This window comes from Desmodus rotundus, chromosome 8 (genome assembly GCF_022682495.2).
Source record: "Desmodus rotundus isolate HL8 chromosome 8, HLdesRot8A.1, whole genome shotgun sequence".
NCBI lineage: Eukaryota > Metazoa > Chordata > Mammalia > Chiroptera > Phyllostomidae > Desmodus > Desmodus rotundus.
This window is the reverse complement of record NC_071394.1, coordinates 24,749,544-24,763,567: the sequence shown is the minus strand read 5'-3', so window position 1 is coordinate 24,763,567 and position 14,024 is coordinate 24,749,544. Positions and strand designations below refer to the sequence as shown.

Here is a 14,024-nt window from a genome sequence, read left to right as displayed (position 1 = left end):
TTTATCTTTCACATTTAGTACTTTAATTTGAAATGTTTTCCTTGAATTTATTGGGATGATATTGGTTAATAAAATTATATAGGCTTCAGGTATACGGTTCTACAATACATCATTTGTATATTGTATTGTGTGTTTCCCACCCCAAGTCAAGCCTCCTTCCATCACCATTTATTCCGCTACTTCCCCTCCTCTATATCACTCCCCACCCACACCACTTTTAACTTGTGTGTGGCAGGGTTTGTCAAACTGCAACCCACAGTCCATATTTGTCTCAAATTTGAATTTTTGTACAGCTTGTGAGTTTTGAATGGTTTGATATTTTTAACTGGTAAATAAAAGAATAATAATACTTTGTGATATGTGAAAATTATATGAAATTCAGTTTTTAGTATTTATAAAGTGTTACTGGAACTCAGCCATGTTCATTTGTTTATGTATTGTCTATGGCTGTTTTTGTGCTAAAATGACATAGTTGAGTAGTTGCAACAGAGACTATAGCCTACAAAGCATAAAATATTTATTATCTGGCCCTTTACAGAAAATTTGCTGATCCCTGATGTAAAGTAAGGATATAATTTCAGTTTTCCCTTTCTGTTGAGTTAGTTTCTATTATATAATCAACCAAAACATCCATTTTTTTCTCCTACTGATCTGTGATACAACCTATTCTATGAGTTTTATATGTTTGAATCAAAATTATTCTATTCAATGAATTTTATATGTTTGAACCACTATGGCTTTGTAAGTTTTGGCAATTAAACTACAGGGGTCCTTAGAAGTGGGTATGTTTTTGCAGTCTGCCTTAACTTTGTCTATTCTGGATTTACTTGATCAGTACTTTTCTTTTTATGTTTCTTTTCTTTTAGGCTTTGAGAAAACTCCTTCTCACACCCTTGTGCTGAAAGTCATCACATGATATTTATTTAATGTGATAAATCTGCCTAGAGGTATAAGTCTAAATTTGGTGACCTCCTCCTGTTTCTTCGTTTTTTATTTAAGCTAAAAAAAAGCCTGTGGTTTAATTTTCATGATTGTAACAAGGAAGCGAATCGACATTAAGAGCCCATTATATGCCACTCATTATACTATGTGTTTTTATAATATTCCAAACATATAGAAAGTTTAGAGAGCAATAAAACAAACGCCGTGTATTTTCATCTGTTACTTTTTGAAATCCTAACTACCACTCTATGCAGTAGTTATTTTAGTCCACATTTTAACAATGGATTATAAAATGATTAAGTAACTTGCCAACCAGTGAACATTGGAGCTAGTACTATTCAAACTTCAGTCTGATTGACTCCAAACCCTATACTTTTCCATATAAAATTAAACTGCGAGATCACAGTGTTTCTTAACCTCCAATATGTCAAGTAAATCCTCATTTTCTTTGTGTGTCTTGTAGGTGGAACACAGACAGAGTGTCTTTATTCCCTTTAAGTTTTTCAGAAGCCTCATTATTTTGAGTTCTCTCATATGTTGTGGCAGCAGGTTCCTTTGCCAGCCATCCTGTTCAGAATAAATAGCCTGTGCTATGCCAGCATGATTTATTGCTGCTACTTCCTTTCTTTATGTTTTGAGTAATTTTATCAGGAGGATATAAAGTGTTTTAGACATGTGAAAGTGCGTGAGTGACTAGAACAGTTCACCTGGCTGCTTGGCCAACTGCCTGTGGACAGTGCTCTGTTTGATAGCAGAGAAGAGAAGATATGAGAACAAATGAGTTTTCCAAATAAGACCGGTATACTCAATCTCATCAGCATTTCTACTCTAGCTACATCCACAGAGAATTGCCAAAGCTTATCAAAGGATCAGAGAACATACACATAAGATTTATTTCTGTTCTTTGAAAACCTCTTAAGTTATTGTGATGAGGCAAGAAAGAACTTGTGTAGCTGAATGGGTGGTGTTCATTGTAAATCTTTTCCTGGGGACTTTAAAAATGGATTTTATGTCAATATGTGAAAATTTAATGTTTAAACTGCCTATAAACATAGGGTGCACTGGATAGTTTCTTCTTTTTTTAAACCAGATAGTATCTTTTTTTAAAAAAGTATATTTTATTGATTATGCTATTACAGATGTCCCAGTTTTTCCCTCCCCTTTATCCCCCCCTGCCTGGTATCCCCATTCCCTTCAGCATTATCCCCCACCTTAGTTCGTGTCCATGGATCATACATATAGGTTCTTTGGCTTCTTTATTTCCTATACTATTTTTAGCCTCCCCCTGTCTATTTTGTACCCACCTATTAATGCTTCTTATTCCCTGTACCTTTTTCCCCGTTCTCCCCTTTCCCCTCCCTGCTGATAACCCTCTCTGTGATCTCCACTTCTCTGGTTCTGTTTCTGTTCTATTTGTTTGCTTAGGTTGTTTTGCTTTTGTTTTAGGTTCAGTTGTTGAAAGTCGTGAGTTTGTTGTCATTTTACTGTTCATAATTTTGATTTTCTTTTTCTTAGATAAGTCCCTTTCACATTTCATATAATAAGGGCTTGGTGATGATGGATTCCTTTAACTTTACCTTATCTGGGAAGTACTTTATCTGCCCTCCCATTCTAAATGACAGCTTTGCTGGATAGAGTAATCTTCGATGTAAGTCCTTCCCTTTCATGACTTTGAATACTTCTTTCCTACTCCTTGCCTGTAAGGTTTCTATTGAGAAATCAGCTAATAGTCTTATGGGAACTCCTTTGTAGGTAACGGTCTCCTTTTCTTTTGCTGCCTCTAAGAGTCTCTCCTTATCTTTAATCTTGGGTAATTTAATTATGATGTATCTTGGTGTGTTCCTCCCTGGGTCCAACTTGGGACTCTCTGAGATTCCTAGACTTGCATGTCTATTTCCTTCACCAGATCTGGGAAATTTTCCTTCATTATTTTTTCAAATAAATTTTCTATTTCTTGCTCTTCCTGTTCTCCTTCTGGCACCCCTATGATTCGTATGTTGGAACGTTTAAAGTTGTCCTGGAGGTTCCTAAGCTTCTCCTCATTTTTTTGAATTCTTGTTTCTTCATTCTGTTCCTGTTGAATGTTTACTTTTTCCTTCTCTTCCAAACCATTGATTTGAGTCCCAGTTTCCTTCCCTTTACTGTTGGTTCCCTGTATATTTTTCTTTATTTCACTTTGGATAGCCTTCACTTCTTCCTTTATTTTACATCCATACTCAGTCATTTCTGTGAGCATCCTGATTACCAGTGTTTTTAACTCTGCATCTCATAGGTTGTCTATCTTCTCATCGCTTAGTTCTTTTTCTGGAGTTTTGATCTGTTTTTTCATTTGGGCAATATTTCTTTGTCTTGGCACACCTGTTATGTCTTAAGGAGTGGAGCCTTAGGTATTCGCCAGGGTGTGGCAACCAACATTGCTGCATTGTGGTGCTGTATGTGGGGGAGAAGGCAGAGAGGGAACAAGGCTGCTTGCTTGGCTTGCCCTGCTTTCATTCACTTACCCAGCTTCCAACAAATGAATTGTGCCCTTTTAGGTGCTGTCCTGGTGCTGATTCCCAGGTGGGTGGGCTTGTGTACATTCCAGGATCTTGTGGGCCCCTCCTATAGTATCTTCTGTAAGACTGGAAGTATCTCCCACCAACGCAACCCTCATAAGTTTTTAAAGCCAGAGGTTTTGAAGATTGATTTCCCTGCAGTGGAACCCTGGGATGTGCAGTCTTTCTTGCTCCGCAGTTGTTCCTTCTGGTTTATCTGCACATGATGTGGGACCACCCCAGCTGCCTGGTATGCCAGCCGCAGCATTGCCGCACTATTCTCTCCATCCCAGCTGCCTGTCTCCATCCCTCCAACCTGTCTGGATGAATGTTTCTTCTTTAAGTCCTTGGTTGTTGGACTTCCATACAGTTTGATTTTCTGGCAGTTCTGTTTTTTGTTTGTTTTTTAAAATTGGTTGTTATTCTTCTTTATGATGTGCAAGGAAAGGAAGTGTAGCTACCTATGTCTCCATCTTGGCTGAAACTAAACCAGATGGTATCTTAAAAATATTTTACATATTTAATTATGAGAAACTAATTATATTACAGAAAATTTGGAAAATATAGGAAGAATTAAATCACTCACAGTCTTGCCACTCTAATAGAAATACTAATAATATTTTGATGTATTTCATGCTTGTCTTTTTTTAATCTTATGCATTTAAAAAAAAGCAAAACAACTTAGTGCTACTCTTCCAGATACTATCTTAGCATTTCTTTCGGCTAGACTATATGATTTATAGTGATGATGACAAGGAATTTCAAAATAACTATTTTTGTGTCACTGCATATATTTATTTAATCAGATACAGACACCTTTCTAACATGGACTGATACATTGCCTTGTCTTCCTGAACTATTAATTCTTATAATGTACTATGGAAAAGTAGTTTTTCCATCTTTATGATTTACCTGGTTTACTTATTTACTTATTTACCCTCTTCTTTGTGAGCAGTTTTTATATTTTTGAGAAATGTATTTTTCTCTCTAAGTCTCTAAGAATTCAATGGTAGATTTTTAAAAAGTCTGTATTTAAATATATATATTTTATAAAGCATTCAAGAAAATTACTTTTTTACATCAAAAATAATAGTGAAATAAAAGTGTACAAAATATTAACCTTTACATCTCTAAGTGGTGGTAGAAAGATAGATATTTTTTTGTCTGTTTAACTATTAAGAAGCTTTTTTCAGCCATAAGAAAGAATGAGTATATTTGAATATTGTACAATGAAAAATGTACACAATAAATACATCACTGAATGAAAAGAAGAAATTGTAAGATGTATGTGATCCTATTTTTATTTAAAAGAAAAACTTTTAGAACTTTTAAATTAAATTTTTTGGGTTGTCATTGGTTAGTAGGATCATATAGGTTTCTAGTATACATTTCTATGGTACATGCTCTGTGTTTTGCATTTGTCTGCACCACCCAAGTCAAATCATCTTTCATCACCATGTATTTGGCCCCCTTTCCCCTTCACTTCCCCTACACCCCTTCCCTTTGGTAACTATCACACTATTGTCTGTATGTATGAGTTTTAGTTTTATATGCCACATAAGAGTGAAATCATATGTTTCTTTGCTTTTTCTGACTGACTTATTTCACTTAGCATATTATTCTCCAGGTCCATCCATGTTGTCACAAATGGCAGTACTTCGTCTTTTCTTACGGCTGAGTAGTACTACATAGTATGTGTGTACCACATCTTCTTTATCCAGTTCTCTGTCGGCTACCATGAATAATCCTGCAGTGAACATAAGGGTCCATCTATCTTTGAGAATAAATGATTTTGATCTTTTGAATGGATACCCAGAAGAGAGATTTCTGGGTTATATGGTAATTCTTAGTTTTTGGAAGAACTGCTATAGCAATTTCTGTGGTGGCTGTACCAGTTTGCATCCCCACCAGCAGTGAATGAGGGTAACTTTTTCTCTACAACCTCTTTAACACTTGTTATTACTGGTCTCGTTGATAATAGCCATTCTCCTAGGTGTGAGGTGATATCTTTTTGTAGTTTTGATTTGCATTTACCTAGTAGCTAGTGAAGTTGAACATCTTTTGGTTGTTTATATTTCTTCTTGGGGGAGTTGTCTGTTCAGGTCCTCTACCCTTTTTAAAAATTGCATTGTTTGGTGTTGAGTTATGTGAATTCTTTATATCTTTTGAATATTAACTTTTTGTCAGGGCTGTTGTTTGCAAATATCTCCTATTCAGTTGGCTGCCTTTTTGTTTTGTTGTCAGTTTCTTTTGCTGTGAAGAAGATTGTCAGTTTGATATACTCCCATTCATTTATTTTTGCCTTTACTTCCCTTGCCTTTAGGGTCAAAATCATAAAATATTTTTCATGACAAAGGTCCATAAGTTTAGCACCTATATTTTCTTTTATGTAATTTAATGCTTCAGATCTTATATTTAGGTCTTTGATCCATTTTGAATTAACTTTTGTACATGGGGACAAAGCGTAATCCAATTTCATTCTTTTGTATGTCGCTTTCTGATTTTCCCAGCACCGTTGATTGAAGACTTTCTTTTCTCCATTGTATTTTTTAAAAAATTCTTAAAAAGATTTTATTTATTTATTTTTAGAGAGAGAGGAAGGGAGTGAGAAAAAGAGGGAGAGAAACATCAATGTGTGATTGCCTCTTGTGCAGCCCCCACTGGGGGCCTGGCCTGAAACCCAGGCATGTGCTCTGACTGGGAATCAAACCGGTGACCTTTTGATTTGCAGGCTGGCACTCAGTCCATTGAGCCACACCAGCCAGGGGTCCATTGTACGTTTTGACACCTTCACCAAAAATATTTGCCCATATACATGTGGTTTTATTTCTGGGTTCTCATTTCTGTTCCATTGATCTGTGTGTCTGTTTTTCTGCCAATACCATGCTGTTTTGATTATTGTAACTCTGTAGTGTAATTTGAAGTTAGGTATTGGGACACCTCCAGCTTTGTTTTTTCCCCCAGGATTGCTTTGGCTATTCAGGTTCTTTTTTGGTTCCATACAAATCTGATAATTTTTTTTCTATCTTTAAAAATGTAACATGGGATTTTGATGGGGATTGTACTAGATCTGTATATTGCTTTGGGTAATAGAGCCATTTTAATTATGTTGATTCTTCTAATCCATGAACATGAAATATCTTTCCATTTTGTGTCTTTTACAATCTCTTTTAATAATCCTTTGTACTTTTTAGTAGTTAGGTCCTTCACATCCTTTGTTAAGTTTATGCTTATATATTTTTATTCTCTTGGTTGCAATTGAAAAGTAATTGTTTTCTTCTTCTTGCTTCTTTTTCTGAGGTTTATTTACTAGTATATTGGAAAATAGTCAATGTTTATACATTGATTTTGTATCCTGCAGCTTCACTGTATTTGTTTATTGTTTCTAATAGGCTTTTGGTATGGACTTTAAATGATGTTAATTCTTCCTATGTGTGAGCATGGTAAATATATATTTTCATTTATTTGTATCTTCTTTGATTTCTTTCTTCAATGTTTTATAATTTTTTGAATATAGGTCTTTTTACCTTCTTTGCTAGATTATTCTTAGGTATTTTATTTTTTGATGCAATTGTAAATGGCATTGTTATTTAGTTTCTCTTTTGATTGTTTATTGGTATATAAAATGCAACTGATTTTTGAATATTTATTTTGTATTCTGCTACTTTACTGTATTTATCAGCTCTAGTAGTTTTCTTTTTTTAAGGAATCTTTAGGGTTCTCTATATACAGTATTATATCATTTGCAAATAATGACACTTTTACTTCCTTTCAAATTTGGATGCCTTTTATTTTTTATTGTCTGACTGGTGTGGCTAGGACTTCCAGTAATGTGTTGAGAACAGACATCACTGTCTTGTTCCTAAGCTTATTGGAAACACTTGTAGTTTTTGCCTATTGGGCATGATGTTGGCTGTGGGTATGTTATATATGTCCTTTATTGCACTGAGGTATATTTTTTCTATTTTCACTTTGCTGAGCATTTTAGCAAAGATTGGTGCTGCATTTTCTCATATTTTTTGCATCTATTGATATGATTATATGAATTTTATTTTTTATTTTTTAATATGGTATAGCACATTAATTGATTTATGGGTGTTGAACCATTCTTTCATTTCAGGAATAAATCTATTTGATTATAGTATATGCTGTTTTTAATGTATTGCTGAATTTGGTTTGCTAATAATTTGTTGAGGTTTTTTGCATCTAAGTGCTATTGTTTCTTAGCACTTCCTTTCATTCCTTTTTTAAACTTTACAACCCATGTGTTCTTTCATGTGGTTTTACTTTTTAATTAGAATCCTTAACCTATTAACATTAGTTATGTTTCCCAATGATATAGGGAAAAATCTAAATCTCTGTCATCTCTGAGTCTGGTTCTGATGCATGCTTTGTCTGTTCAGACTGTGTGCAGGGTTTATGTATGTATTTATTTATTTATTTATTTTGCCTTTTAGAATGTCCTTTTTTTTTTTTTGGTCAGGGAAAATGAATGTGTGTAGATAACACTTTTGAGTCAGGTTTTATATTTATCCTGCTAGGATTTAGGCTGTGGTTATTTAGGTGTAGCTGTGGTTTCAGAGGCTAAAATTTCCTCTGTTATCCTTATATTTTTTCTAATTTTTAAAGTTGCAGTAAAATCCAGAAACATAAAACATACCATCTTAACCACTTTTAAATGTACAGATCGGTGATATTAAATACGTTCCTAATGTGCTTCCTTTACCACTGTCTATATCAAGCATGTTTTTCATGCTGTAAAAGTACAACTGTATACCCATTAAAAAATAAGTCCTCATTTTTCTCTTCCATCAGCACCTCAAAACTATCCTGTCTGTTTCTCTGATTTCAATTACTCTAACTAACTTATATAAGTAGAATCATACAGTATTTGCTTTTTGTGAGTGCCTTATTTTACTTAGCATAATATTCTCAAGGCTCATCCATGTTATAGCATATGTCAGAATTTCATTCCCTTTTAAGGCTGCACAATTTTCCCTTGTATGTTTACACCACAGTTTGCTTATCCATTCATCCATAGATTGACCCTGTGGATGTATTTATTCTGTAGTTATTGTGAATAATGTTACCATAAACATGGATGTACAAATATGTCCTTGAGGTCCTGCTTTTATTTTTTAAGAGTATATACCCATAGGTGGAATTGCTGGCTCATATGGTAATTTTTTATTTTTTTGAGGATCCTCTATACTGTTATCCACGGCAATTGGACCTTTTCATATTTTTACCAAAAGTGCACAATGGTTCCGGTTTTTCCACATCCTTGTCAACACTTGTTATTTTCTGTTTTGTTTTTTTTTTTTTTAATAGTAGCCATCGTAATTACTGGATATGAGGTGCTATCCCACAGTAGTTTTGATTTGCATTTGCCTGATTAGTGAGATTGAGCATATTTTCATGTGCTTATTGGCCATTTGTATATCATTTTTTGAAAAACGTGTAATTCCTGATTTGCCCATTTTTGAATATTTTGTTTAGTTATAGAAGTTCTTTGTATAATAATCACTTATCAGATATTTGATTTGTGAACAGTTCCTCCCATTCTGTGGCTTGCCTCTGTACTCTTCTGGTAGTATCATTTGACGCGCAAAAGTTTAAAGTTTTTGTGAAGCTGAATTTATTTATTTTTTATAAACTGTGCTTTTCATGTTATATCCAAGAAATCATTCCCAAATTCAATGTTGTGCAGCTTTTGTCCTATATTATTTTCTATGAATTTTATAACTTTAGGTCTTAACGTTTAAGTCTTTGATCTTGAGTTAATTTTTGCATACAGTGTTAAGTAAGGGTTCAACTTCATTCTTTTGCATGTGGATATCCAGTTTTCCCATTTGTTGAAAAGACTGTCTTTTCCCTATGGAATGATCTTGGAACTTTGTCAAAAAACATTTGACTTTACATGTGAGGGTTCATTTCTAGGGTGTATTCAATGCCATTTGTCTGTGCCCGTCTTTATGGCAGTATTACACTGATTATTACTCTAGCTTTGTAGTAATTTTTGGAATCAGGAAGTGTGAGTCCTTCAGCTTTCTTTCACTGTTTCAAGATTGTTTTGACAGTTTGGGGCCCTTTGAGATACCATATGAATTTAGGATGAGTTTTTTTATTTCTGCAAAAACATCATTGGGATTTTGATAGCAGTTGAATTGAATCTGTAGGTCACTTTGTGTACTATTTGGATATTTATCTGTAGTTTTGTTATGGTGACTTTATTTGGCTTTGATATGGTAATGGTGATCTCAAAGAATGGGTTAGGAAGTGTTTTTTTCTTGAATTTTTAGGGAAAGTTAAAGAAGAATTGGTATTAGTTTATCTTTAAAGCTTTGGTAGAATTTAACAGCAAAGACAAAGATTATGGCTTTTCTTTGTCAGGGAATTTTTGATGAGATTTAATCTTACTAGTTTCAGGTCTGTTGATTGATATTTTTTATTTCTTTATGATTTCTTGGTGGATTTTGTGTTTCTAGGATTTGTCCATTTAATATAGGTTATCTGACTTGATGGCATACAATTGTTCATAGTATTCTCACATTTAAAAAATTTTTGTAGCATAGTAGTAACATCCTCACTTTTGTTTATAATTTTAGTAATTTGAGTTTTCTCTTTTTTTCTTTATCAATCTAACTAAATGTCAATATAGTTGATGTTTTCAAAGAGCCACCTTTTAGTCTCATTGATTTTCTCTATTGGTTTTCTCCTCTCTATTTCATTTATTTCTGCTCTAATTTCTATTCCTTCCTTAATTTGGCTTTGGGTTACTTTTTCTTCTCCTGGTTTCTTAAGTTTAAAGGTAGATTGTTGGTTTGAAACCTTTCTTGTTTTCAGTGTGTTTACAGCTATAAATTTCTCGTGTAGCACTACTTTAGATTCCTCTCATAAGTTTTAGTAGACTATTATTTTTGTCTTCACTTGTTTCTGATTTTCCTTGTGTTTTCTTCTTTGATTGATTGTTTTTAAAAGAGTATGTGCATTTAACTTTTATAAATTTGTGAATTTTCTGTTTTTCTTTTTCTTATCAATTTCTCACTTCATCTGGTTGTGGACAGAACAGATACTTTATATGATTTCTATATTTTAAAATCTGTGGAGATTTCATTTGTGGCATAGCATGTGGTTTGCCCTAGAAAATTTCCCGAGTGCAGCTGAGAAAAATGAGTATACTCTTCTTGTTGAATAGAGTATTCTGCACATATTTGTTAGATTTAATTGGTTTATTATGTCTGTGTGGGTGATTTCATCTTGGCTTTTGTTGATCTTCTTAAATATTTATAGTCATGCCTTTTATCAAATTTGGAAAGTTTTCAGTCATCATCAAGCTTGTGTTGGTTCACTTGATTGTGTCTAACAGATCCCTTTGAGTCTGTTCATTTTTTCTCAAATATTTCTTTTTCTGTTTCTCAGATTCAGTAATTTTCATTGTTATATCTTCAAGTTTGCTGACTTCTTATCCCTTCTCAAATCTGCCTTTGAATCCCTCTAGTGAATGTTTCATGTCAGTTTTTGTACTTTGGAGCTCCAGAATTCTTTTTTTTGTTTTCTTTTTAGGTTTTATATATCTTTACTTATATTTCCATTGTGTTCATGCATTGTTTTCTTGACTTTTCTTACTTTATTTTTTAATTCCTTGAATATGTTTAAGATCATTGTTTTAAAGTCTTTGTCTAATAGATCTGCCATCAGGTTTTTTATTTAGGAGCACTTTTTTGTTGATTCTTTTTTCCTTCGTGTGGAATGTAGTTTCCTGTTTCTCTGTATGCCTTGGGGTTTTTTTGTTGTTGTTGAAAACTGGACTTTGAATCTAATAATATGGTAACTCAAGAGTTCGGATTCTCCACCGTCGCCAGGTTTTGTTGTTTTCTTTTGGAGGACAGGGTCCTTTTAGCTTTCCCTGGCTCCTGTAAACTGAGTGCAGGTTGCTCCTGGAGGAGGTACACAACTGTGCAGTGCGGCCAGGGGTGGGGGATGGGTAGCAGCTAGTGTGGTAAAATCTCAAATTAACCAAAACTAATTGCAAGCAGTTCAAGACTTCTCCTGAAGTTGAAAAACTTCAACAGACTCCGGATTTCCAAAATAATTACATCAGACAGATTCTGCCATTGTCAGACAGATTTCTGTTGCTTTTTACCTAGTCAGCTTTCCAGAATACTGCCTTCTATTTTATTTATTTTTGTCTTTGTGTTTTGTGTTTCCCTAGGGATTCCGTAATAAATAGGGTCTAAAGCTTGCAGTTCTTTTAGTTGTAATCCCCTGTTATTATTCAGGACCTCTAGTGATTTGGTGGTAAAGTATTGATACACAAAAAGCACTGGATAGTCCTCTAATTAGGTCTCAGTGTCTCATCAGCCTGAGTTGGGTGCTTCCCTTCCCCCCATGTGGAAGGCTACAGGGGGTGTAGTTTGGTATTCTCCTTCTCCTACATTGATGATCAGAGGAGTGTGTAATTGGGTAGTCACCTTATTCAGGCTTGTTTAGTTTTGATATAACCCCAGTAGGTTACACGCTGGTGAAGTATTTTCCCTGGATTCTAAGACTGTTAGGACAGTAAAGAGGTCTGGGAATATTTCAAAGTAGGTTACTTTCCCTTCCTCCTACTGGAGATTTTTATCTGATCTTTTCAGTGAGCAACTGGTAGGGCTCCTGGAGGTAAAATCTATGGATGTGCCTAAGACTGGGACACCTTGGAATTTTAAACACTCCATCTAGTTTATACTGAGTCTATAACAATTAGTCAATTATAGTTAAAAGTATTCCCGCAGATTCTGGCTCCAGGTGTGGGCTTCTGTTCCTGGGCCTGTACTCTTGGTAAATTGTGATACTCCGCTTTTCTGTTTCTCAAGTTTTCAGGGCAGCACTTTGTCCTGTGGCCTACATTCTTTAAGAATTACTGATTTTCAGTTTTTTCAGCTTTTCTCTTTGTAAGGGTGGGAGCAATGATTTCCAAGCTCTTTATGTATCAGACTGGAAACTAGACGTCCCTTACACACTTTTTGGAATGCAGAAACGTACATTTTTATTGTCAATAATGTTAGTGTATTCTTTCTGCGGCTTTGAAGCTGGGGAGATCCTGGACGGGCTGAGTACACTGGATCTTGTCTTCCCAGCCCTTTGACCCCCAATAAAATGGTTTGACCCCCAATAAAATGGTTTGACCCCCACCCTCCAAAAACTAATGTTAGTGTATTGTCAAGAAGTACATACCTCTTCATATTATCAGCTCTCAAGATATTATGTCAACATGAATTTTAACTATGGTCAGATACTTTGAGGTTTGATTTTATCTAAAATATTGGAAAAACAAAATAGTTTTTTATACTTGTGGTTTTATTTAGAGACAGGATAAATGTTTATACTGTCATATTATGATACATATTTATTTAGGAAGCTGATGCAAATGTTTGCATATTGTATATATAGATATTTTATAAAGCCAGAAATAATTCCTGAATTGGTAATCAAAATTTTTATTTCTATTAATTTTTTCAAGTCAAGATTTGAAATGGAAAACTGATTTGTAGATTAATATCTATGTATGATAAAAACTTCTGTCACTAATTAAATGCAACATGATTCCTAAAAAATCCTCACTCAGGATTTTTAAAAAACAAATATCTTCTCATTTACACATTTAAAAAATATATTTGTTTTTTTAAACATACATATTATTTGGTGAAAGGTAAACTTGAATTCTTTATTTTGATGAACTGGTATGATAATCTTTCTTTGTCACTATATGTGACAACTCTTGTTCTAAAATGTTAAGAAATTTTTTGTCTTATTCTCAGAGAAATACGGTGATAACTTTTCTAGATAGAGTCCAATATCACTATAGTTTACTTGTATTTGTTTGTTAATATGATACTTGGTATTAAATATAACCTTTTGTACTAATCAGTTATATAATTATTTACATATTAAATGGCTTTAGCTTTAGGCTAAAAATAATATACCTTTGGAAGTATATGCAGAGAACAGAATATTTTGGTTAATATAGAGATATATAATTTCTAGTTATATTTATTCATTGGGGTACAAAGATATATAAGGGTGTACCTTTTCATTTACTACTTGTATCATTAAAAATAACACACTGGAAAAGAAAATCAATTTGATGTAAAGAGAATTTAATTTATAGTATTAATATAACCTCCTAAAGAAAGTCCTAGATTTTGGTGACCAGTTTTAGTTACAAATTCTTAGTCTTTCTTTGGGAAAGTAAAAGCTAGTCAACTCACCACTCTCAGGACCAGTCCTAAGCAAAGTGTGGGAAGCCAAATTTCAGGCGCATCACTACTCTTGTAGGGCATCTTTGTCCACCTTTTAAATGTTTGGTACTCTCTCAGTGAAGCACTGAGTTGATAGTTCAAATGCATTTTTAGTTTGTTATAGTTATATGAGTAATTTACTTTAGCTTATGAATGTCTTAAATTTAATATATATACTTATTTTAGTAGCTATTTTTATGTAGATGGGATACATCCCTTCTTCCCCATTTCCTTTAACTGCCCTTTAATCAGTAAATACAGTCAT

The 14,024-nt window shown here is 33.8% G+C and overlaps 1 protein-coding gene across 19 annotated transcripts in view; it reads left to right on the top strand.

The window, feature by feature from the left end:
* RIMS2 (regulating synaptic membrane exocytosis 2) overlaps positions 1-14,024 on the top strand; it is a 453,335-nt gene that overhangs the window by 61,020 nt on the left and 378,291 nt on the right. The gene's annotated exons all lie outside the window — the stretch shown is intronic.